The sequence below is a fragment of the Elaeis guineensis genome, chromosome 10 (assembly GCF_000442705.2).
Source record: "Elaeis guineensis isolate ETL-2024a chromosome 10, EG11, whole genome shotgun sequence".
NCBI lineage: Eukaryota > Viridiplantae > Streptophyta > Magnoliopsida > Arecales > Arecaceae > Elaeis > Elaeis guineensis.
In genome coordinates this window covers 68,855,348-68,881,810 of record NC_026002.2, presented here as the reverse complement: position 1 = coordinate 68,881,810, position 26,463 = coordinate 68,855,348, and positions in this window count along the sequence as shown.

The following is a 26,463-nucleotide window of genomic DNA, read 5'->3' as shown; positions in this document are numbered from 1 at the left end:
AACATATCTTTAGTCCTTCTCAAGTACTTAATGATACATTTCACAGAAGTCCAGTACTCTTCATCTGGATTTGACTGATATCTGCTTGTGACACTCACAGCATGGGCTATATCAGGTCGTGTACATAGCATGACATACATGAGGCTTTCTATTATTGAAGCATAAGAGATCTTGCTCATGCATTCAATCTCCTCAGGTGTGCTAGGACACATCTTCTTGGAGAGATGAATGCCATGTCTAAACGGTACTAAACCTCTTTTGAAATTTTTCATGCTAGACACACAGCTGCAGCATCGAGCTAGTCATCAACGAGAAGGTAGACTCCTTATGACTGCTTGAGGTGGTCACGCTCAGTACTCTCATTCTCAACGAATACCTGTACTCTCGCTCCGGTGTCTCTACACCGTAGACTCAAGACACATCTACCTTAAGGAAGCGATCATACACTAACCTTCCGGATCGATCACCATCCTCATGATGATCCTATGGTCAGGAGCTGTTTATGAGTTAGTTATATAAATTCATGCCTTAAATTTTCAACTCTTGAAAATATGAATTAACATTCCTACTAACTCAAAGGATGGATCACAGACATAATGTACACAATGTGATAGTAGAATAATCCTTTTATTTATTTATAGTCAAAATTATAAATTTGTCCTTAGATTTGTATAAGAATGTATCAGCCAATCTGGCATCTAGGGCACATATCTAACAAACTCTCAGTTGACCTAATGCCAATTGGCTACATATCTAAGTCCCATCTTCTCAAGGTGGGCTTCGATCTTCTGCTGGCCTAATGGCTTTGTCAGTGGGTCTGCCACATTATCTGTGGAGTCGACTCTCTTAACCTCGATATAGCCTTTTTCGAGGTAATCATGGATCAGATGGAATCGCTGCTCGATATGCTTGGACTTCTGATGAGACCTTGGCTCCTTAGCTAGGACTATGGCGCCATTATTGTCGCAGTAAAGAGGGATGGCATCCGATGACATCACTCCAAGCTCTGTGGTAAATTTTTTGTATCAGAATGCGTCCTTCGCAACTTTCGATGCAGCAATATACTCTACCTCCATGGTGAAATCAGCAATCACCATCTGCTTGGAACTCTTCCAGCTAACTACACCACCATTGTAAATGAACAGACTTCTAGATGTCGACTTTCGATCATCTATATCAGACATAAAGTCTGAGTCTGTAAATCCTTGAACCTGGAGTTCTCCATTCTCAAAGACTAAAAATATATCCTTAGTCATTCTCAAGTATTTAATGATACATTTCACAGAAGTCCAGTACTCTTCCCTGGATTTGACTGATATCTGCTTGTGACACTCACAGCATGGGCTATATCAGGTCGTGTACATAGCATGGCATACATGAGGCGTCCTATTGTTGAAGCATAAGAAATCTTGCTCATGCATTCAATCTCCTCAGGTGTGCTAGGGCACATCTTCTTTAAGAGATGAATGTCATGTCTAAAAGGTACTAAACCTCTTTTAGAGTTTTCCATGCTAAATCTTTTTAGCACCTCCTCTATGTACATCTTCTGTGAGAGTCCGAGCATCCTATTTGGTCTATCTCTATAGATCTTAATACCCAGTATAAAGATGCCTTTCCTAGATCTTTCATAGAGAACTCCTTAGACAACCATATTTTGACTGAGGTTAATATGGAAATATCATTCCCAATCAAGAGGATGTCATCTACGTACAGTACGAGAAAGACAACTGCACTCCTACTGACCTTCTTGAACACACATGATTTCTCCTCATTCTTGATGAAACCAAATATTTTGATCACATCATTGAAACGAGTATTCCAGCTCCGAGATGCTTGCTTAAGTCCATAAATGGATTTTTGCAGCTTGCAGATCTTGTGATCATCATCACTGGATATGAAACCAAGCGGTTGTTCCATATAGATATCTTCCTCAAGATATCCATTTAAGAATACCATTTTCATGTCCATCTGTTATATTTCATAATCGAAATAGGCTGCAATAGCGAGTAATGTGCGGATGGATTTTAGCATGGCTATGGACGAAAAGGTATCCTGATAGTCAATGCCTTCGCGCTGACTATATCCTTTCACTACGAGCCTAGCCTTGAATGTCTCCACATTTCCATCTGCACCTATCTTTCTCTTGAAGATTTATTTACACCTAATAGGTACAATACCTTCAGGTGGATCTACCAAGGTCCAGACTTGATTTGAGTACATCGAGTCAATTTCTGATCTCATTGCCTCTAACCATTTTTCGGAGTCGATATCTGATATCGCCTCGTCATAGGTCTTGGGGTCATCACCATGAGCCCCATTTTTCATGAGGAATATTTCCTCTACATCCTCTTGTATGGTACCTAAGTACCTTTCAGGAGGATGGAAAATCCTAGTCGATCTACGAGGTGAAAGAGATTATGTTAGGACTGGTTCTAATTGATTGGATTCCTCAAGTTCTTTAGCTCGTTGCTCTTAGGAGACATTCTCCTTGAGCTTAATTATTCTTCTAATGCTACTATCTTGAATAAATTATTTTTCAAAAAAAATAGCATGTCGATTCACAATCACATTGTGGTCTTCCGAAATATAAAAATAGTATCCTAATGACTCTTTAGGATATCCTATAAGCTGAGCTCTTAAAGACCTGAACTCTAACTTATCCGCTTGCTGTCTCTTGACATGAGCCGGACAATCCCAAATTCTGAGATGACTCAGACTTGGTTTCTTACCATGCCATATCTCATACGGTGTGGTAGGAACGATTTTAGAGAAAATCTTATTCAATACATATATTGCTGTCATGAGACAATGTCCCCAAAGAAACTCAGGGAGGTCCATGAAGCTCATCATGGAACGGACCATATCTAATAAGGTCTGATTTCTCCATTCTGAAACTCTGTTGAATTGTGGTGTTCTAGATGGAGTTTATTAAGAGACTATACCATTGTCCTTAAGATAGTCTAGGAATACCTGACTAAGGTATTTACCTCCTCGATCTGATCGAAGAACCTTAATGGACTTTTCTGTTTGTTTTTCTACCTCATGCCTGAATTCTTTGAACTTTTCAAAGGCTTCAGACTTGTGTTTCATTAGAAACATATACCCATACCTAGACATATATCAGTGAAGGTAATGAAGTAGACATAGTTGCCTCTAGCCGGCACATCAAATGGACCGCACATATCTGTATGTACTAGGGCAAGTAGGTCTGTGGCCCTTTCCCCATGTCCCACAAAAGGGAGCTTGATTATTTTGCCTTGAAGGTATGATTCACAAATTGGATATGACTCGGAAGTCAACGGATTCAATAGCCTGAATTTTTTTAATTTGTTAACCCTGTCTTCCGCTATATGACCTAACCTTAGGTGCCACAGATACCTATCATTTAGACTATCTCTAGGCCTTTTAATTCCTATGGTATTTACATTTTGCTCGATATGAAATACAGATACATCAATATGTAGCTGATAGAGATCATTAAAAAAAAAACCATTTGCAACTTTATTATTTTCATAAAATATGTTACAATGGTCCTTATGAAAGCTAAGCACATATCCTTCTTGTGCTAAACATGAAACAGAAATCAAATTCCTGCTTGCTGCAGGCACATAATAACAGTCTCTAAGAACTAAATCTAATCCTAACGGTAATCTTAGAGGATAGGTTTTCACAGCCACAGCAGCAACTCTTGCTCCGTTTTCGATACATAGGATCATATCCCCATCCCTCAACCTCCTGCTCTCCTCAAGACCCTATATAGAAGTGCATAAATGAGCACTAGAACCAGAGTCAAGTACCCAACTGGATGCAGAGAAAACCGTAAGATTAGATTCTATAACGAGCATACCTCCAGAAGGACCATCCTTTTTGTTCTTCAGGATGATCAGGTATTGAGGACAGTTTCATTTCCAATGGCCGTCTGAATTGCAGTGAAAATATTTTTCCTTTTCAGCAGCCTTCTTCTTCGGTTCCGTCTTCTTTTTTTTCCCATCCACTTTCTACTTCTTTGCAGATTTTTTCTTCTTTCCAAAAGGCTTTCTCTTGGAAGAAGTCCACTCTATAGTAAGGACTGAGCCTTTTGAACTCTTCAAAGAAAGCTCAGCAGTAACCAACATGTTCATTAATTCAACCACAGTACACTGCATCTTATGCATATGGAAGTTCATGATGAATTGACCATATGCATCGGATAAGGATTGAAGGATCACATCAATCTGAAAATCCTAGTCTAAGATGATACCGAGCTTCTCAAGCTCCTCAAGGTCCTTGATCATTGTCAAACAATGATCTTGGACTGACTGCCCATTACGCAATTTAGCCTTAAAAAGTCTTTGGCAGACTTGATACTTGGCTGCACGACTTTGTTCACCAAACAACTCTTGTAGGTGAGCCAATATTTAGCGGGTAATCATAATATTCTCATGCTGGCACTGCAAGTCATCAGACATTGCACCCAACATGTAGTACCTGGCTTTGTTGTTATCATCTATCCACTTTTTCAGAAATACTCTCTATTCAGCAGTCGGACGTGCTGGTATGGTAGGTGGGTCCTGGTCTAAAATATGAGTCAATTTCTCGAAATCTAGAATAATTCTGTAGTTCCTCAACCAGTCTTTGAAATTGGGTCCAATCAATCTGTGGGTGTCTAGTATTTTGGTCAGGAGGTTAGATGCAGATTTATTTTCTGTAGAGAGTCGAAAGTTTCTAGTTAGATTTTGTAATCAGACTTAACCAATTTATTTAGAAATTTTATTTTTAAATAAATTAGGCTCTCATTATTTTCTCAGATCCCTACACTCCCTAGGTAGAGATGTGAAAATCTCCATGATTAGTGATTTCTAATGGATGGTGCAGTCTCACCGACTAGCTCATCACCTCCCCTGACAGTTATTGGTGATGGATCAACCGATGAGTGGATAACTCTTGTCCAATGATTCTCTAATCATGGTGCACCAACAACTTGGTCTCTAATTCATGAAGCTCACCGTGTCTGAAATATTGCTCCAATATTTAGTTAAGTCAGACCCACCATTTGCACGAACTAGATTCCTGATTGAGTCCCTCACCGTATCTGGAATATTGAGCACAACCCATCCTCTAATCCGTAGCATCTAATGCCTAATGGACATGGTTGCATTTTTCGGTGCAACTGAACCACTGTAACCAGCCGAGAACAATCAACCCCAGGAAGGGCCCGCACATCCATAATGGTGGAAGAACTTAGACTTAATGTTTTCTTAGGGAGATTTAATTTAGGTCTCATTAAACTTGACTTGACATAGTCATAACAATTATGACTAACCTAGTGGCATGGGTTAGCTCGAATTGTTAGTCACCTCAAATCAGAACTGGGTTGACACATATGGCCAGGTAAGTGAGACCGGTGGGAGGGATATGCCATTAACTTGACAAGAACATATTCGAGTCAAGTAGCTCCCAATTAAAAATCATACGGTCGCATCTACCGAACTTACCTTAGACACCAAATTATCGAACCAGAACCAATTGGGTTAGCCTACAATCCAGGCTCTAACCACTGAGCCAAATTAGGTCTTAACTTGATCGAGTCACATCTAAATGTGATTCGACCTTGATCTAGATTTAATCCTATTAGGCTGGTCAATTATTAGCTTTCATGATCCCACCTAACCAACTTTTGATTTGGTTTGATCAACCGCTAGACCTAATTGAGCTACCCAAGCCCAAACCCAATTTTATGAAAATGGCTTAGATTGAAAATTCTTAATTTTAGACCTAATTTGATTTCATAGGCTTAATTCATTAATTAAGTCTTGGGTTCATAAACAAAACATGTAAAATAAATCCTAGGATTTCAGGATCTAGAGTTTTGCAGAAAAATAAGTTTGATTTCTGATTAAGGATGAACGCGCAGCACCCCTATACGCCATAAGAACACCCCATTGAATGGGAAGAGAGGGTATTAAACCCTACTTTGTTCTTATGACCGGATGGCCATGAGGAACACCATAATCAGAAATATTGATTTAACTACAAAACTAGTTAGATCTAAGTTACATATCACATATATAATTTCAGATCTAACTTATACATGCTTTGCATACATCTCATGTATTAAAATCTGATCTAATTAGCATACTTTCAGATCTGATACATCACATGCAACATCTGAAAAATAAGATTTAAATTGAACTATTCAATATAAAATCTATTCTAGACAATTACTAGAATAATTCTACAACTAGTCTAGGCATGCAGCAGATCAATCTTATAAATTAATTAAATTTTATTTTTTATTTTTTGATCTAAATATAATATTTATAATATTAGAAAATTAGAGAATAAATTAAATTTAATTTATATTTTAATCATATTAAAATATAAAACTTCAAGACTATTCATAGTTTAAACTATTCCTAGTCTAGTCATGCATCAAATACATGTTAGATCTACTTAAATTTAATTTTAAATTTTTTTTATTTTAGATTCTATTATATCTAATATAATATTTAAAAATTATTAATATCAAATAAATAAAAATAAAAATTAAATCTAAATTATATCTGAAATAGAGCCATCAACCTAGCTCTGATACCAGTTGAAAAAAAAATCGCCTTTTTCCTTGTAGGATCTTCCAGATCTAATGAGATCTGGAATGGAATATTTTAAAAAAATTATTCTACTTTATTTTAGATCTAAGATCTATTAGATCTAATTTTTATTATCTAATATTTAATCTAAAATTAAATCTAAAACTTGAGGATTAGAGGAATACCTCTAGGATAACTAGATTATCCTGTAGATGATCACAGCAATGCCCGAGGTTCAAAAATAGCCATGTAATCGTCTGATCTCTACCGATATCCACTCAAGCAGGATCTGGATCTTCTTCTCCTTACAAATCTTTGCTCCAAAAATTAGATCTAGATCTGATCTGGAAGATCTTCAAAAGATCTTCTTAAGCTGGAGCAGCAGCTTCTCGATAAATCCCTGCAGCCTTCTGATCAGGGAGCCACCATGCCTTGGACAAGCACCAGATGGATGCCCAAATCCTTGGATGTGAAGAGGGGAGAGAGAGAACCAGAGAAGATGTAGAGAAGTGGAGGGATATTAGGATTTTGCTGGGGATTGAGAGATTTTTTAAACCCTAGGTGCAGACAGGGTTTAAATAGACCCTGCTGCGCCATGCAGTGCCACATCATTCGACCAATCAAAAAATTTTAATTAATTTTGAAAAAATTTTGATTGGTGGAGTGATATCATCTGATCATATTAGATAAGAATCTCACCAAACCCTCCTACTGTTGGCACCAACACTAGATAAAGACAGTGAGATTGGTACCCAACAGTTTGAGTCGATCAAGGCATAGAGTCCTCATCTCATGGGACTCTATCCTTATCCACTTGGGGCGCACGCCCAATCTAATCTTGGCACCCACTTTAAGGTCTAATTTAGCAGGTGGACACTCCACAAAAACTCTCCAATGACCTCTTGCCAAGTGGCCTTCAGTTTAAGATCCATAAGTCAACATTTGATCGATGTCCTAAAATGGAAATGGCAGATGACAGAAATTGACAGGTATTGTCTTAAATTCATCTCATGAATTAAGACAAGACTTTTTTGAGCTGGACTGGCTCTAGTTAGACTGAGAGAAACTTTCTCAAGATTCTCTGGGTGAGTCAAATTATATTTGACTCAATCGAGATGAAAAAGATTGCACGAGGGGAAAGTTAGGCTCAATCGTGTGCTAGCATGATTTTCTTGAACCTAATTGGATCTAATCCAAATCAATCAAATTGGGCTAGCTCAATTGATAACATCCAGATCCTTACTCTTATTTGTAGGATCCAGTTAGGTTCATTTCAGTATGATAATGAGACATGTCATGATCTCATCATTGACATCATCGAAACTCCTTTCGATGGATCAGAACTCTTCTGATTCAGACAATTAGAATGATCGATCATCAAGATCATTCTAATTGCTTCCAAAATCCATCCATGACACCTAGCAGTATATGATGGCAACCCATCAGAAATGAAGATGAATCTCTCGGTGCAGCTACCTGTGTGATTGAGTTCCTCTATCATGAGTCCCGACTGAATTAGGGTTAAGGTGAACTCGTCAAATCCAACATCAGTCATATGAATCAATCGATTGATCCGAGTCTGATGTGAAACCTCAATAAAAAACTCTTTTCCATTATTTTACTTTGTCATGGCCATGGGCTTAAGGACTTGATCTTTCGATCATCATAGGACTACTCCTCTCATCTACCGAGGTTGATAGATCCCTTCTTGGTACGATCTGGTTCCTACAATGAATATGCTACAGCCAACATACATCTCAGTATTTTGAATGGTTAGGAGATCGAGTTATGGTGTAGTCAAACCATAACACACTCAAGGTGAATTGTCGATGTACCTCAGGTCAAAGAACTAGATACACAGCTGCAGCATCGAGCTAGTCATCGATGAGAAGGTAGACTTGCTTATGACTGCTCGAGGTGGTCATGCTCAGTACTCTCATTCTCAATGAATACTTATACTCTCGCTCTGGTGTCTCCACACCGTAGACTCAAGATACATCTATCCTAAGAAAACGATTGTACACCAACCTTCCGGATTGATCACCATCCTCGTGATGATCCTGTGGTCAGGAGCTGTTTATGAGTTAGTTATGTAAATTCGTGCCTTAAATTTTTAACTCTTGAAAATATAAATTAACATTTCTACTAACTCAAAGGATGTATTACAGACCTAATGTACATAATATGATAGTTGAAAAAAATTTTATTCATTTATAGTCAAAATTATAAATTTGCCCTTACATTTGTACAGGATGTGTCAGCCAATCTGGCATCTAGGGCACACATCTAATACTTAGTAGCCTAGTACTCAGATTGATGAGATCACCAGACCATCTGAGCATAAGAGATTAAAGAGATTAATCTCTCTTTTGTCTATTCGATGGGTTCTCTTATGTCGTGTAAGGGTGTCATCGTGATTCGATTTCATGAAGAAAAAAAATGAACAGATTTTTATATATTATTTTAATTATAAATATATTTAGATTAGATCTAAAGTGATTTATGATTCATTACATTAGGATAAAATTTAGATATAAAATTATTTTAGATCTGAATTGCATGTTACATAAGATGTAATCGGTATTGATCTAAAAATTATCATGATGCATGAGATGTATATATGAAGTTTGTTGAGAAATATATCTCAAAAGTTAATCATCAACCTGTTGACGGTTGAGCAACCTTGTATTGTAATTGATTTGTTAATAAATAAAATATATTTGGTATTTTCATCACAAGTTTTCATCTTCTAATGAACTCCATTGTTGTGATGAAGTCCTTAGAACTATTTAGGTTTGATAAAGCACAGATTTATCGATTAGTTCTTAAAACTGTTCACGACCAAATGATAGGCTGTTAATAAGGACGACAGCTTTTATCGAGCATAGATCGCTGTAGGCCATATCGGTTGATTGTCCTCTTAACCAAAGAGTGTAGAAATACTGGTATGGCATACAGGTGAGATGTAAGGGTACATCATCATGGAGCGTGATCAACTTTAGAGTATTCTATTATCGAGAATGTCTCTGATGGGATATAGGTATAAGTATCCCTTAGACCTGAGATCGCCTTGTGACTTGCAAGCAACTCACTGTGCATTGGTACTGGACTAACTGAATTTCTAATTCAGTGACGGAAGGCTTCTGGGTACAGTCCAGTACTTACGAAGTCAGAGTGTGATCGAGATAGGATTGACCACTCCAAGAGTTGGAGAAGAATGAGTCGCTGTATTTCAATTTAGCAAAACCTTGGTCAGGATAATCCATCAGATGGATTTGATATTTTGAGATACAATATAAACAACCTGATCAGAGTTGACAATTGAACTCTGAGGTGTCTTATGAGTATTTTGGTCAAGGGGATGAATTATATGAAAACTATATCCGCATGGGTTCTAAGGATGTTGTTTTACACATTCGACCTATCCGGCCGTCGGGTACCATTGCTAGATGGTCATTTTGATTGGTACAAAAATTTATTCCTATATTATCGGCTTAGGTTCAGTCTTATGAGGTCACACACATTAGAGTTCACAATCTGATCAGATGGTTGATCAACGATTAAGAATCATTCTAAGGTTAAACGATCAATATGATTGACATTTAACCTAGTGCAAGTGTTGTAGGAGGATCGATTAGCAATTTGATTGCTAATTAGCTTAATTTGATTAAGCCAATGGGCTGAGATTAAGTATAATTGAATATGATTTAACTAGATTTGGTTTGGACTTAATTGGATCAAGTCCAATTGATTTATTGGATAAGCCAAGTGCAAGAAAAAACTAGTCCTAGTTCAATTAAGACTTGGGTCAACCTAATTTCTAATTCGATTAGAAAATTAAATCAGATTTAAATCTAATTTAATCTGATTAAATTAGATTTTTAATTGGGTTAAGATCTATTTTTATTAGGTTGATTTAGTTTTGGTTTGATTTGGTTTGAGAAATCAGATTGGAACAAGACATAGATTGAATCCTAGTAAGACTAGGATTCCACCTTGCGCCAATTTATTCCCCACGCCCACTCTCTCTTATCCCATACCCACTCTCTCTTATTTTGTGTGATAAAACTTCTCTCTTAGGTCTTCACACATGCCCAAAACTTTTTTCTCTTTCTCTCTTACATGGAAAGTAGTAGTGGATCAAGTCAAAGTAGGAATTAGTTTGGATTTCAAATTCTATGAGATAGAGTTTTAGGAAACCAAAACTCTTTCCTTATGATACTGATTTTATCTAGATTTTTTTTAAGATTTTTATAGCTTTTATGGCACATAATATGCACCTTTTGCTGGTGGTCTACGCATAAAAAGAAAGAGGAGGCGCCCAAGAGTTGGGTGCCCCTTGTCTTGCCATGTTTGGATAATCCTTGACTAGGTATTTGATCTAGACAAGGACTCTATCATATCTCTCTATTTAAAATGAATTTCTTTATGTATTTTTATAGAAAATAGAAAAAAGAGAGATCTTTGGGGCATGGGAGAAACAAGGTTAGGGCATGAAGATACAATAGACACAAGATTAGGTGTCTAGGTGAGAGCAAAGAGAAGAAGAAGAGGGTCTTCTTCTAGGGTTGCTGTGTTTACCTCTTTCCTTCCTCCATCTTGAGTTTTCTAAGAGTGTCTCAGATCTAAAACTCCTTCTCCTACTTCTTATCTTTGAAAGAGTCCTAATCAAGAAGAAAAAGGCATCCGATCGACCATCGAAGAAGAATCAGTGCAGTACTAGCATAATGTGCTGATTTTCTGGATCAGAACTTCTGATCGTGATTCGTGGGCTTGTGTGGATGACTCCTAGAGATCGGACACATGTGTGGCTCACAACATCATCTTCAAGCTCAGATCAACAAAGTTAGAATGCCTAACTTGCAAGGTAATAGATCTGATCTATTATATTTTACATACATTAGATGTAGTATAGAAACATGTTGATATAGTCAACATGTATTTCTTGCTCTTTATATTTTAATTTCTGATTTAATGTCATGTAATAATCATGTAATAGAATCTTAAATTTAAAGATTCTCTAATTTTATAAGATAAATTTTGATTTATTTTAGTCTTCTACTGCCTGATCTTGAAAAAGTTTCAAGATCTAACCCTAAAACCCTAGATCTGGTTCTTTCAATTGGTATCAGAGCCTAGGTTGTTTATTACATGATCACTTATACATGCTTAGATTATTTCTTAGACTAGATCTAATTTATAATTTGATTGTTAAATCTAAAATTAAAATTTTTAGATCAATCTCGAACTGTAGGTTGTCCTGCTGTATGGTTTACCCCTTACAGTGCAAAGGTTGTCCTAGTTCGTGTAGATCTATCTTTAATCATAAATTTGTTAGATGTGATCTAGATTAAATTTATAATTTATTAGCTTTAAAAGATATTTAAATCTAAAATAAAATCTCTTTGTTAATAATTTTCGCGCAAAGAACCATCATATATTTGTCTGAAAAATTTGTGCAGTTTAAAGTTAAAATTGTTTCAATTACATGAACCTGTTTAGATTAGATCTAAAGTAGTTTCATGCTTATTTTACTTGTATTTTGATTGTGAATCAAACATGCAACTTGGTTGGTAGAACCATATTATAAAAATATTTTACAAATATGAAAATTATTTTTGAAAAGCCGAACCCTAACTCTCAGCCCAAAACTTAATTGAGAATTAAGAAGTTGTTTGATTAGGTTCTAGGATTATAAATTGAAGAACCTAAGACACAAACCATAACACATTGGGTTAATGGGTTAGTGAGAATTAGGTCTATTAATTTGGTTAGACCTAAAGTTAGATTAAAGATGGACTTAATTAGATAATTGACTAAATCTAATCAATTATTGTCTTAGATTAGGTCAAAGATTCTCTAGATCAATTACAATAGTTGTAGTAGGTCAAGTCCATGTCTTTAACGAGAACCAAATGGACTTGATTCTTGGCTAAATAGTCTAGCATGAACTATTAGATTGATCTAATCAAAACTAATTAAATCAGTTGGTGTCTAAGGTAAACTAGACTGGTGATTTTTAATTAGGAGCCCGCTTACCTGACCATTTCTGATGGTGTCTAAGGCAAGCTTTGGCAGACTCTCCCACCAATCGAACTTACCTGGCTTCTTGGTGAAAGTATGTTTTGATCGGATCACTTGACTATTCGAACTGATCCATGTCAGCCAGGTAAATCAGTGTGACTGATTTAGGTGCTCCTAGACCAGCCCTTTTAATGGTATCCCTTAAGCTGACTTGGTGAAGCCAGTGGGAGGATCATGATAAGCTGGTTCATCTGACCTCCTCCTTTAAATCAATTAAATTCTCTAAAATTATTAGATCCTTAAAATAAAATAGTTATGGTGATAACTAGATCATAGCCTCCCATTAAGTGGATGATAATGGGTCCATCAGTTGGATAATCATTGGAGGCCCAAAGGCCTGGTGCTTATCGGCTGATGGAATTGTCATTCATAATATGATTTCTTGACTGCATCTTTCTAAATGGTGGTTAGGTTAGCCAACCAAAATTGGGTCTAATCATTTATTGGCTAAATGGGCCAAGTATGGTAATATTAATGGTTGGACCTAACCAGATCTTTTCAGTGGAGGCCAAAGCCTACTGATTAGGGACTGGGGAAAAATTAAATTACTAGAAATTATTTAAAGGAACAATTGGTTATGAACCTACCCTTAGATGTATATGGGTTGGCCAACCAAAGTTGGGCTTGTGTGCAGTCTAAGTGGATTCTAGTATCCACTAAGAAATTAGGGTAATATCTCGAATTGAAGGTAGAGGCTATCAATTCGAATAAAATAGTGGGAGAAACCTTTTGATTAAAGTTCAAATCTTTAGGTTTAATGAATCAAGTACTAATTAGGTTATGTTTTTTCTTTGTGCAGATATGGCCACTTCCCTATCGCTCTGATCATTGTTGGACAATAAAAAATTGATGGGACCCAACTTCGATAGCTGGTACTGAAAGTTAAAGATAGTCCTGGAGCATGAACGGATCCTATATGTGATAACGGATCCTGCACCTGAGGAGCCAGCTGCCAATACACATGGAACAATCAGAGACACTTATCAGAAGTGGGTCAGTGACCAAATCATGGTGCACTGCATCATGCTAGCTGCCATGAGCAACGAGTTCAGTCGCAGATTTGAGATGGCTCAACCAAAGGACTGTGGAAAATTCAGTGCAGGGGTAAAATGGTAATTTTAAAACTTTTTCAAAATCACTATTTTATAGTGAAAATTATTAATTAATCTAATTAATTAATAAAAATTTATCCTACACTAGGATCTAAATATGATATATAACATGCATGCATTTAAATTTGAAATTCGAATTTGAACAGTAAACACTTTACTGTAATGTGTTCAAAACACAATACCTTTGTGCGAGTAGTAGATCGCCACAATCTGATCACCGTCGAGAGAGTCTGATCATTATGATGTAGCCACACAGTATGTCTGGCCTCTGCGGATCATCCATACGAAGCTTCCGATCTGATCGACTTCTCACGAGTGCTAGCTCATTGCAGAGCCTTTTTGACGGTCGATGCTGATCGAACTCCTTCGATCGATGTCTGTTGATTCTTTGAATTGTTCGGATCATCAGCAGACATCCTTGAGAAGATGTTGAAGATCTTTCTAAAATTTGATGGGCTCACGACACTCATAGCTCACCTTCTCACTTCCCGAACTCCAGGCTGAAACCCTGAAGAACTCACTGAAACCCTGCGCACACTTTTTCTTTCTTTTCTTTCTTTTTCTCTCAAAAGGATATCGACCTTCACCTTGCACACAAGGATTCCTCATGCCCAGATTTTCTCGCCAAAATTTTTCTTTTTACACGCCCCACTCTTCTCCTCCTTTTAAAACAATGTCAAACATCTTATCCACGTGAGAGGATAAAGATGAGTAATTGCACATTTGAATTCAAATCAAATTTTGAATTCAAATGAAAATCAATTTATTCCTATCCACTAAGGGTGTGAGAAGAGGAGGGCGTGACTTAATTTGTGCGTAAGTGATTTCATGAGAAACATTTTTTCGTGTAATAAATGGGGCGTTAAAAGAGGATAAGGTCAAGGTGCTAAGATTGGTTGCTCATTCAAATTCAAACTTTTGTTTTGAATTTGAATGGCCAACTAATCATCCTTATCCACTCATTTGGTGCATTAAAGTAGGGCATGAGGAGGGCTTTGTGTGAGGAAAAATTCATGAGAACTTTCTTCTCGTGAATTCAAATGGGCGCAGTGGAAGTGAGGTGGCACAGGGAGAATGGGTCAAGGTGGTTTCATTATTTAAACCAACCTAATTGAACCAAATAAGTTAGGCCCAATTAGACTAATTTAAATCCAACTTAATTAGACTTAATTAGGCTCAATAAAATTCTAATCAAATCAAGAATTGATTAAGCCCAACCCCTGATCATATCAGGGACCAAACCATCTCGATGATTAGGTCAACTCTTAACCTAATCGGATCAAACCCAACTGAATCCAATTCAATTGGACTTGATCTAAAATTAATTACTCAATCAAATTGAGTTAATTAGCGATCAAATCACTAATTAAACCTCTCATAAATATTGAGTCCAAATCCGATGGGTAATTGGGCATCATAATTCATCGATATATAACCCTGATCGAAGAGTCCTAAACCAATGGGACTCTTGACCCCGGTACCCAAAATGTGTGGAATTCATGATCAGAGAATCCTAATTCTCGATCATAGAATCCCAGACATGAAGGACTCTTCACTAGCTATCAGATCAGATAGGAACCTCTAATGTGTATGACCCCACAGGTTTGAACCTAAGCCGGTAGCACAGGAACCAATTCCTGTACTAATCGAAGTGACCATCTAGCAATGGTACCCAACGATCGGATAGGTCGAATGGTCGCAATCGTAACACTCAGAACCTACGTGAATATGGTTACTGTATAATTCATTCTTTTGACCTCTGTGTTTAGGATGACTCAGGGTTAAACTGTCAACCCGGATTAGATCATCCGAATCGTGCTTAACTCAAACAGTCCTGTGACTCCTCACAAAGACTATCCTGGCCAAGATTTTGCTAAATTGAAACACGACTGTACACAGCTCCTAAACTGAAGTGGTCAATCCCATCTTGACACACGCACCGACAAGTCAAGTACTTGACTACACCCAGCAGCCTTCCGTCACTGAATTAGAAATTCAGGTAGTCCAATGCCTAAATACAGTGAGTTGCTTGCAAGTCACCGTGGCAGTCTCAGGTCGGAGGGATATTTATACCCATATTCCATCGGAGCAAATCTTGACAGTAGAAATAGCTCCAGAGTCGGTCACGTTCAGTGCAGATGTACCCTTGCATCTCACCTGTATGCCATACCAGTGTCTCCACACTCATTGGTTAAGAGGACAACCAACTTATATGGCACACAATGACCTATGCTTGATAAATGTTGTCATCCTTGGTAACAACGTATCATTTGGTCGTGAACAGATTTAAGGACTAAACGATAAATCCTCTTATGTCGAGTCTAAATAGTCCTAAGGACTTCACCACAACATAGGAGTTCATTAGAAGATGAAATATTTTGTGATGAAAAATATCAAAATAATTTTTATTAATTCATAATTCATGTACATATACAAAAATGAGCACAACCGTCAATAGACTGATGATTGGCTTTGGGACACTATTTCCAACAATCTCCCACTTAGCCTAAAGCCAATCGGTATAGTATCTAATACCCATCTTCGACTTGTAGTCATCAAACTCCTTCACCGCAATGGCTTTAGTGAATGGATCGGTCAGGTTCTCTTTTCCGTCGATCTTTTGAAGGTCGACGTCACCTCGATTCATAATTTTTTGGATGAGATGGTAGCGGCACAGAATATGCTTCGTCCGCTGGTGTGCCTTGGGTTCCTTCGCCTGAGCAATGGCTCCAGAGCTGTCACAGTAAAGCAGAACTAGACCAACAAAGGAGGGTGCTACTCCGAGCTCGGTGATGAATTTCCTCAGCCACACCACTTCTTTGGCAGCATCTGATACAGCGACATACTCCACCTCGCAAACTGAATCAGCCACTATGTGTTGCTTGGAACTCTTCCAGTAGATAGCCCCACCATTAAGGATAAAAATAAATCCCGACACACTTTTGCTATCATCGTGATCAGATTGAAAACTAGAGTCTGTAAATCCTATAAGTTTCAAATTCGATTCACCATAAACAAGCCACTGATCCTTAGTATTTCTTAAATACTTCAGGATGGTTTTAACAACCTTCCAGTGATTCTCCCCTGGATCAGATTGGTATCTACTCACACCCCTAGTGAGTATGCCACATCTGGTCGTGTACATATCATGGCGTACATGATAGATCCCACTACCGAAGCATATAGAATCCTACCCATACACTCTCTCTCTTGAGGTGTTGTCGGATAATCCCTCTTCGAGAGAGAAATTCCATAGCCTATCGGTAGACAGCCTTTCTTGAAATTCTCCATGCTGAACCTCTTCAGCATAGTATCTATGTACGTAGACTGGGATAAACCAAGCAACCTTTTAGATCTATCCCTATAGATCCTCATCCCTAGGATGTAGGAAGCTTCTCCCAGATCCTTTATGGAGAACTGTGACCACAGCCAAATCTTTATTTCCTGTAATGCAGGGATATCATTTCCTATTAAGAGAATATCATCCACATACAATACAAGAAATACTACTACTGGATCATTAGCCCACTTATAAATGCAGGGCTCTTCTCCATTCTTAACGAAGCCATACGTCTTGATCGTCCTATCAAAACGTATGTTCCAACTCTGGGATGCCTGCTTAGGTCCATAAATGGACCTCTGTAGTCTACACACCTTAGACTCATCTGTGGATGTGAATCCTTCAAGTTGTATCATATACACCTCTTCGTCCAGCTCTCCTTTTAGGAAATCTATCTTCACATCTATCTGCCAGATTTCATAGTCCAAATGGGCAGCTATCGCAAGCATAATCCTAATGGATTTGAGCATTGCCACAGAAAAAAATATCTCATCATAGTCTATACCATAATATTGACGATATTCCTTGGCAACCAGACAGACTTTATAGATTTTCACCTTTCCGTCTGCGCCCCTCTTCCTCTTGAAGACCCACTTACATCCTATGAATTTTACTCCTTCGGATGGATCAACCAATGTCCACACATCGTTGACCTTCATGGACTCCATTTTGGATTTCATGGCCTCTAGCCATTTCTCAGAGTCGGATCTCTGCATTGCATCCATGTAGGTGATCGGATCCTCATCGTTTTCATCAAGTTCGATAGGATCGTTGTCCCGGACCAAGAAACCATAGTATCTGTCCGGTTGACGTGGTACTCTACTAGATCACCTTAAGGGTGCTTAAACAATGGGCTCCGGATCTGATCTAATCAAATCCGATTCAGATTCAGCAACTTGCGTCGGATTTTCCACCTGTTGAATTTCATCAAGTTCGACCTTAGAGGCAACAATCCCTTCACCAAGGAACTCCCTTTCTAAAAAGATTACCTTAAGGCTGACAAACACTTTTTGCTCATCAGCTAGGTAGAAGTAATACCCTTTGGTCTCTTTTGGGTACCCTATAAAATTACACTTGTCAGACCTAGGTCCAAGCTTGTCCGTAATTAAATATTTAACATAAGCCAGACACCCCCAAATCCTAAGGTGCGAGAGTACTGGCTTACGTCCTATCCATATCTCATATGGCGTTTTGGTTACAAACTTACTCAGAACCCTATTTAGAAGGTAACAAGCTGATTCGAGTGCATATCCCCAAAGGGAGATCGGCAGACCAGCAAACCCCATCATGGATCGAATCATGTCCAACAAGGTCCGATTCCTCCTTTCAAATACACCATTATGCTGTGGTGTTTCAGAAGGTGTCCACTGAGAGAGAATCCCATTCTCTCCAAGATATGTCAGAAAATCATTGGAAAGGTATTCACCTCCTCGATCAAATCGAAGAGTTTTAATACACTTTCCAGTATATTTTTCTACCTCATTTCGGAATAGTTTGAACATTTCAAACGACTCCGACTTATGCTTCATTAAATAGACATACCCATACCTCGATAGGTCATCTGTGAAGATTATGAAATAGAAATATCTACCTCTTGCACTTGAGCTCATGGGTCTACATACATCAGAATGTACCAGAGCCAAGAGTTCACTGGCTCGATCATCTTTTCCAGTAAAAGGTGACTTGGTCATTTTACCAAGAAGACAGGACTCACAAGTTGGAAGTGATTCATAATCACCTATTTCAAGAATTCCTTCTTGAGCCAACCTGTTTATCCTATTCTTATTGATATGACCTAGCCTACAGTGCGAAAGGTAGACTTCTGACACATTATCTATTCTAGGATATTTACCGGAGATTTGAACCACATTAACAGGTTGTGATAGAAAGTAAATTCTATTATTAAGTTGTCCAACAAATATTGTAACACCATTCAAAATGATATTGCAAACATTTTTTTTTATTAAAAATTGATAACCGTTCATGGCCAAAAGACCTACAGAAATAATATATAATAAAAAGCTTGGACAATAGTGACATTCACTCATAATTATATTTCGAGAATTGATTACAAGGTTCATGATTCCAAATGCTAGAACTGGAACTTTGCTTCCATCTCCAATGTTCAGGAAGCTCTCGCCTTCATCAAATCTCCTACTGACCTGCAGACCCTGCATCGAATTGCAAATATGATAAGGGCTTCCGGTATCCAATACCCAGGCAGTAGTATCATAAATGAAAAAGTTGCAAGGTGTTATCATATAAGTACCTTGCTTCTTTTTCGGCCTGTTCGGGTCCAGTGAGGCAATGTATAGAGGACAGTTCCTCTTCCAGTGCCCCTGCTTCTTGCAAAAGAAGCACTCTGCTTGGCTTTGGTCAGGCTTGCACTTCTTGGTCTGACCCTGTGCAGACATCTCAGCATGCGGCTGCACCTTCTTATTCTTCTTCTTCTTGTTCTTCTTCCCTTTCTTAAAGGGTCGACGACCAGAAGAAGACCCTCCCACAATATTTACCGACTCCTTATGGAGCTGGTGGTCCTTCTCAAAGTTTTGCAGCAACCCCAACAAGCCATGGTAGTTCACTGCAGGCTTTGTTATTCGAAAATGAGTAAGGAAGGGAAGGTAGGACTTGGGCAGAGAATTAAGGATCGCATCCTTACCGAGCTGTTCGTGCAGGGGAAAGCCCAGTTTACTTAGGTGCTCAATCATTTCGATCATGTACAGTACATGATCAGTGACTGAGGCTCCATTCCTCATCCGAGCATTGAAAATGGCACAACTAGTTTTGTGCCTTTCAATATCGTCAGGCGTGCCAAAGGAGTCGTTCAACATTTGAAGCATCTCCTATGGTTGGGTGTTCTTGAACCTACGGCTGAACTCATCATTCATTGCCGCCAGCATAATACGCCGAACGGTGGGCGATCGTTGAGCCACTTTTGGTAAGTATTTCGGACCACCCCTCTAGCGTTCGGGATTGGCTCCTCAGGTGCCGGATCTGTTACTACATAAAGGATCCGCTCATGCTCAAGGACGATTTTTAATTTTTGATACCAGCTATCGAAATTAGGTCCCATGAGCTTGTCATTATCTAATAATGATCGGAGCAAAAGGGTAGTGGCCATAGCTGCATAAAGAAAAACTAGACCTATATTAGTACATAAATTATTAATACTAAAGACTTGAACTTTAGTCTAAAGTTTCTCCTAATATTTTTATGAATTGATAGCCTCAACCTCCAATTCGAGGAATTACTTTAATTCCTTAGTGGGTACTAGAATCCACACAGACTACACACGTGCCCAACTTTGGTTGGTCAACCCATGTGCATCTATGGGTAGGTTCATAACCAGTTGTTTCTCTAAACAACTTCTAATAATTGATTTTGCCCCTGAACTTAATCAGTAGGCTTTGGCCTCCACTGAAAAGATCTGGTTTGGTCCAACCATTAACATGACTTGATTTGGTGAATCGAACTAATAAATGATCAGATCTGACTTTGGCCGGCCAACCTGACCACCATCAAAAAGACTCAAACCAAATTATCATATTATGAATGATAATTCCATTAGTCAATAAGCACCAAGCCTTTGGGCCTTCAATAATTATTAAACTAATGGACTCATTATCACTCACTTAATGGGAGGCTATGATTTAGTTATCAATATAACTTAATCATTTTTAGGACCTAATAATTTTTGAGGATTTTATTAAAGAATTGAAGAGAAGAAAATATCCAGCCAATTTCAATCCTCCCACTGACTTCACCAAGTCAGATTAAAAAGGATTTACTTAAAGCTGGCATTAGGAGTACCTAAATTAGTCAAACTGATTTACCTAATAACATGGGTGAGCCCTAATCACCAAGTGATCTAATCAAAACCTAATTCACTAGGTTGGCCAGGTAAGTGAAATCAGTGGTGGGGATAAGCCATTAACTCATCAGAGATCGAATCACTGCGAGTAGCTCCCGCTTAAAAACTATTGGTCAAACTGCCAAACTTACCTTAGACACCAACCGGTTCATTAGTTTTAATTTGATCAACTTAATAAATAGGGTTCCACCGTGTAGCCATGAATTAAGTCCATCTTGATCTAGTTAAAGACATGGACCCATTCAACTACAACTATTGGAGTTGAGTCTAGAGTATCCTTGACCTAATCTAATTCAACTTTTGATTAGATTGGATCAATTACTCTAATTTAGTCTATTTCTTTAAGCTAACCTTAGGTCTAACCCAATTATGGATCTAATCCATCTAACCCATTGACCCACAAGTTTATGTAATTGTCTTAGGTCTTAATTCACAATTCTAGACCTACTAGACAACACTTAATTCTTTTAATTAAGTATTTGGACTGATAGGTTAGGGTTTGGTATTTTGAAAACAATTTTCAAATTTGAAAGGTTTTATTTTCTGTTCACCAAATATGTTGACTTATTATACAAATATATCAGCATATTTCATAAATAGCAATCCTATTGCTAATTACATAACAGAAAATAACTCAATCAAAATAAATCATGAATATTTCTTTCGCTGCTTCATCTGCATGGGATATAATCGCATCGGCACCCCTACCACCATTGGAGACCCCATTGAATAGGAAGAGAGGACCTTTAAACCCTAATTTTCTCCTATGACCGGACGGTCATGGCAACCAACCCAATTCGATTACTTGCTACTTGGATCCAGTATATCTAAATATACCAATTTCAAAATTTAAATTTCAAATTTTAAATTTCAAATTTTAAATTATGAATTTCAAATTTCAAAAAAATTTTAAATTTTAAATTTTTGAATTTCAAATTTTGAATTTCAAATTTTGAATTTCAAATTTTGAATTTTAAATTTTGAATTTCAAATTTGAAATTTCAACCAAATTTTAAATTTCAAATTTTGAATTTTAAATTTTTGAATTTTGAATTTTGAATTTTGAATTTCAAATTTTAAATTTCAAATTTTGAATTTCAAATTTTTTGAATTTTGAATTTCAAACAACTTTCAAAATTCAAATTTTAAATTTTAAATTTCAAATTTTAAATTTAAACTTTTAGATTATAACTTAATCTACGCATGCAAATATATATATCATATCTAAGAACCCGCTCTGATACCATTTTATGGAAAATTCAGTGTAGGGGTAAAATGGTAATTTTAAAACTTTTTCAAAATTACTATTTTATAATAAAAATTATTAATTAATCTAATTAATTAATAAGAATTTATCCTATACTAGGATCTAAATATGATATATAGCATGCATGCATTTAAATTTGAAATTCGAATTTGAACAGTAAACACTTTACTATAATGTGTTCAAAACACAATACCTTTGTGCGAGTAGTAGATCACCATAATTTGATCACCGTCAAGAGAGTCTGATCATCATGATATAGCCACACAGTATGTCTGACCTTTGTGGATCATCCATATGAAGCTCTCGGTCTGATCGACTCCTTACGAGTGCTAGCTCGCTGTAGAGCCCTTTCGACGGTCGATGCTGATCGAACTCCTTCGATCGATGTCTGCTGATTCTTCAGATACTTCAGATTATCAATAGACATGCTTGAGAGGATGTTGAAGATCTCTCTAAAATTTGGTGGGCTCACGACACTCGTAGCTCACCTTCTCACTTCCTGAACTCCAGGCTGAAACCCTGAAGAACTCACTGAAACCCTGCGCACACTTTTTCTTTCTTTTCTTTCTTTTTCTCTCGGAAGGATATCGACCTTCACCTTACACACAAATATTTCTCATGCCCAAATTTTCTCTTCAAAATTTTTTTTTTACACGCCCCACTTGTTGCCCAGCTATGCAACCCAAGAGGGGGGGTGAATTGGGTTTCTAAAAATTTTAAGCCCAACAAATAACTTATGAAGAACAAAACAATGGCTTTAAATCAATATTAATTACCTAAAGTAGTATTGCAAGGATATAATAAAGAAATAAGGTAAAGCGATAAAGCACACCACAAACACAAGGATTTATAGTGGTTCGGTGCTAACCTTGTACCTACATCCACTCCCCAAGATCCCACTTGGGAATTTCAATCCACTATCCTTTGTATTCAACCCGAATACAAAACGTCGGAAACTCCGACACTAGCTATCCCAAGCTAGAATACAAGACGTCGGAAACTCCGACCCTAGCTATCCCAAGCTAGAACACTTGTTTTTCGGGTACAAGCAAATCCAAAACACTCCGATTTCAGATTCGGATCAACCTTTCCTTGTTTTGGAAATCCTCCAAAAACAAGAGCAAAAACTCACAAAGAGTAAGAATATTTAGAGCACAGATTAATACAATAACAGCTCCTTAAATGAGCAAATGTAACAATAAAAGCTTTACTCAAATGAAGAACCCCTTTTTCAAATTTTCTCAAGATGAATGAACGGTTGAATGCTTGAGAAGATGTTGATTGTTGATTGAAGATCTCTTGAAAGCTTTGAACGATCTCTAGATCAAGGTTGAAACGATAGGCGTGAAGAATTCTCTCCTTGAAAGATCTTCCTTTTCTCTTTCACAATCTCTCTGGTATATTGTGGATCCTCTCTCTTTTTCTCTATGGATATTTCGTTGATCTCAGGCTTTTTCTTGCAAATTTCGGATCCTCTCTTCTGTTCTTCTCTTTTTCTTCTTTTTTTTTTTCACATTTGATTTCACGTTTGATCCGCTATTTAATCTGCAATTTCTTTCATCAAATTAAGCATTTTGTAGCATTAGAAGCAAGAGAAAACAATTTAGGCAGATAAAGAGCCGTTAGAGGATTTTTAGGAAGCATAAATGGCAATTAAAACGGGCAAAAAATTAGCCGTTGCTGACATTTCCCATCGTAGGGGTCGACTCATGAGTCGACTCATGCTTCAGGGGTCGACTCATGAGTCGACCTCTGTTGCAAAAACCAGAGAATGCTTTTCTGGAATTTTTTGGCTCAAATTAGCAGGGGTCGACTCATGAGTCGACTCATGCCTTGTGGGTCGACTCACAGGTCGTGCCAAGCCAGAAAACTAGCGTGCCAAGGAGAATTTTTGCGTGCCAATCAGCTCACAGTGCCATGAGTTGACTCATGAGTCGACTCATGCACTTCAATCCTTCATAACTTCAAAAATATAAGTCCAAACACAATGAAATTTTCACCAATAGATTTCAAATCATTTGTTCTATCAAATGGTACTATCAAATCAGAATTTTAGTGAAATTATGATTTTGCCCTTGAAGAGCATAAGGACTTTTTCATTTTAAAATATTGTATCCCTTCAATCTGCTTTGTAATCATCAAAATCAATCTAGGAGCAACAATCTCCCCCTTTTTGATGATGACAAAACATATGAACAAAAATATTTATGTTAAAGCATTAATTTCAAAAGAATCCATTATAGGTGTATATGCTTGAAAAGAGTATGATTCTTTTGGCATGTAATATAAATACAAAAATAGTTTGTCCATTTTCTTAAAGATTTGAAAAGGGTATTAGATTATTTTGAGTTCAAGATATATCAGAGCAAGAGAAGATAAATAACTTTTTCTATGTATCAGAGCAAAAATAATTTTTATAATGATATCAGAAAAGATTTATAATGTATCAGAGCAAGAAAATTTTTAATGTATCAGAGAAAATTTCATACAGTATCAGAGCAAATGTTATAATATATTAGAGAAACATTCACACTATATCGGATCAAATGTTATCATGTATCAGATCAAGTTGAAAGAAATTGTAGGATGTATCAGAGTAAAACAAATTTCTTATTGATGTATCAAGGTGAGTAAAATTTCAAAAGCAAGTTTGAATATCAAAGCTTATATATAAAAAAATACTTATTTACATTGTACTCATGATTTTGCTTTTGATGGATAATGTTTTTTTTTTTTTTTTTTTTTTTAAGTTCTGTCTGATACCAAATTTTGATACCAAAATTTCTCAAAGTTTTGTTTAATCTTTCAATCCTTGTTTTTGTCTAATTTCTCCAATATTTGTTTAATTTCTTCAATATTTGTTTTATTTCTTCAATATTTGTTTTAATTTAATTTCTCCCCCTTTTTTTTCATAATTTAGGATTTTGCTTTTGTCTAATTTCAATTTTTATTTAATTTTAATTTCTCTCCCTTTTTGATATCATCAAACATAGTTAACTCTTTCTTTTCTTTTTCTGAAATATTCTTTAATTTCTTCCTCTTTAGAGTATTTCACAGATGTTTGCTCCCCCTTAATATAGCAATTATCAATAGCAAACAACAACAAGGAGAAGATAATATTTCAATAGATGTATCAGAGATTGAAATATAACCAAAATGTAATCATTACAAAGAGGTAGAAATATAGGTAAAAGATGATTCCATTAATATTATAATTGTTTCAATACATAAAATTCAACCAGCTAAATGTCAATACATGGCCCCAAGGTATAGATCCTAGAACAAGATACTAGCTCCTAGAACCTAGTAAAGATCAAGATAAGTCAATGATCAAGACAAATCATGGATCGGAGTCATCAGATATAGGGTGAGGAGATGATGGATCAGAAGTGCGTCCTCTACCCCGTCTGCCTCTGCCACGAGTAGGAGGGCGAGATGAACTGGGTGGCTGAGAATGCTGAGATGCTAGGGTTGATACCATGAGTCTGATAGAATCAAGGACGTTCAGTGCTCTGGAAATAGATTGAAGTAGAGCAGTGAACTGGGTGGTAGTATGCTCACTCGATCCTCTGATCTCTTTCCTCAGTAGCTCATATCCACCTTCTAATGCTCCTCTGAGCCTTCCAACCTCTGCAGTGAGGTCTGTGACCTCAATAGTAGACTCTTGTGGCTGGGGATGGGCCAATGCAAGAACTTGCCCCTGCAAGTCAAGAACTCTGCCAGTAAGTCTCCAGACTGTATCCTCAAGCTGCTGTATCCTGACGGACTGATCTGAAATCATCTGAAATACAGTGGAGATGTGGGGAGTAATGGTCTGATCAGAAGAAGTAGCTCCAGGTGTAAAAGAAGTACTACTCCACTGGTTAAACAATAAAGAAGCCACACGCTGTGAAATATGCTCGATCTGATCGTCAGCCAGTCTGAACTCTGAATGAGGTGCTCTGCTCTCTGGCTGATACACTGGTGTGGGCATCCTAGTAAACTCAGAAGGGCCAGCCTCAGTATCAGGAATGAACTGGGTATCTGGTGAAGCTGCCCTGAAGTCATGTACAGGAGAAGATGGACCTTCTTCTTCTACTCTGCCTTCAGTTCTGTCTTCAGCTCTTCCTCAGCTCTCTCCTCAGCTCTTTCTTCAGAGCCCTTGATCCAACCACCAACAGTCTTTGTAATTCCCATTCGGTGCAGGCTGTGTTGGTTGAAAGTGTCCACATGTGAGAGCT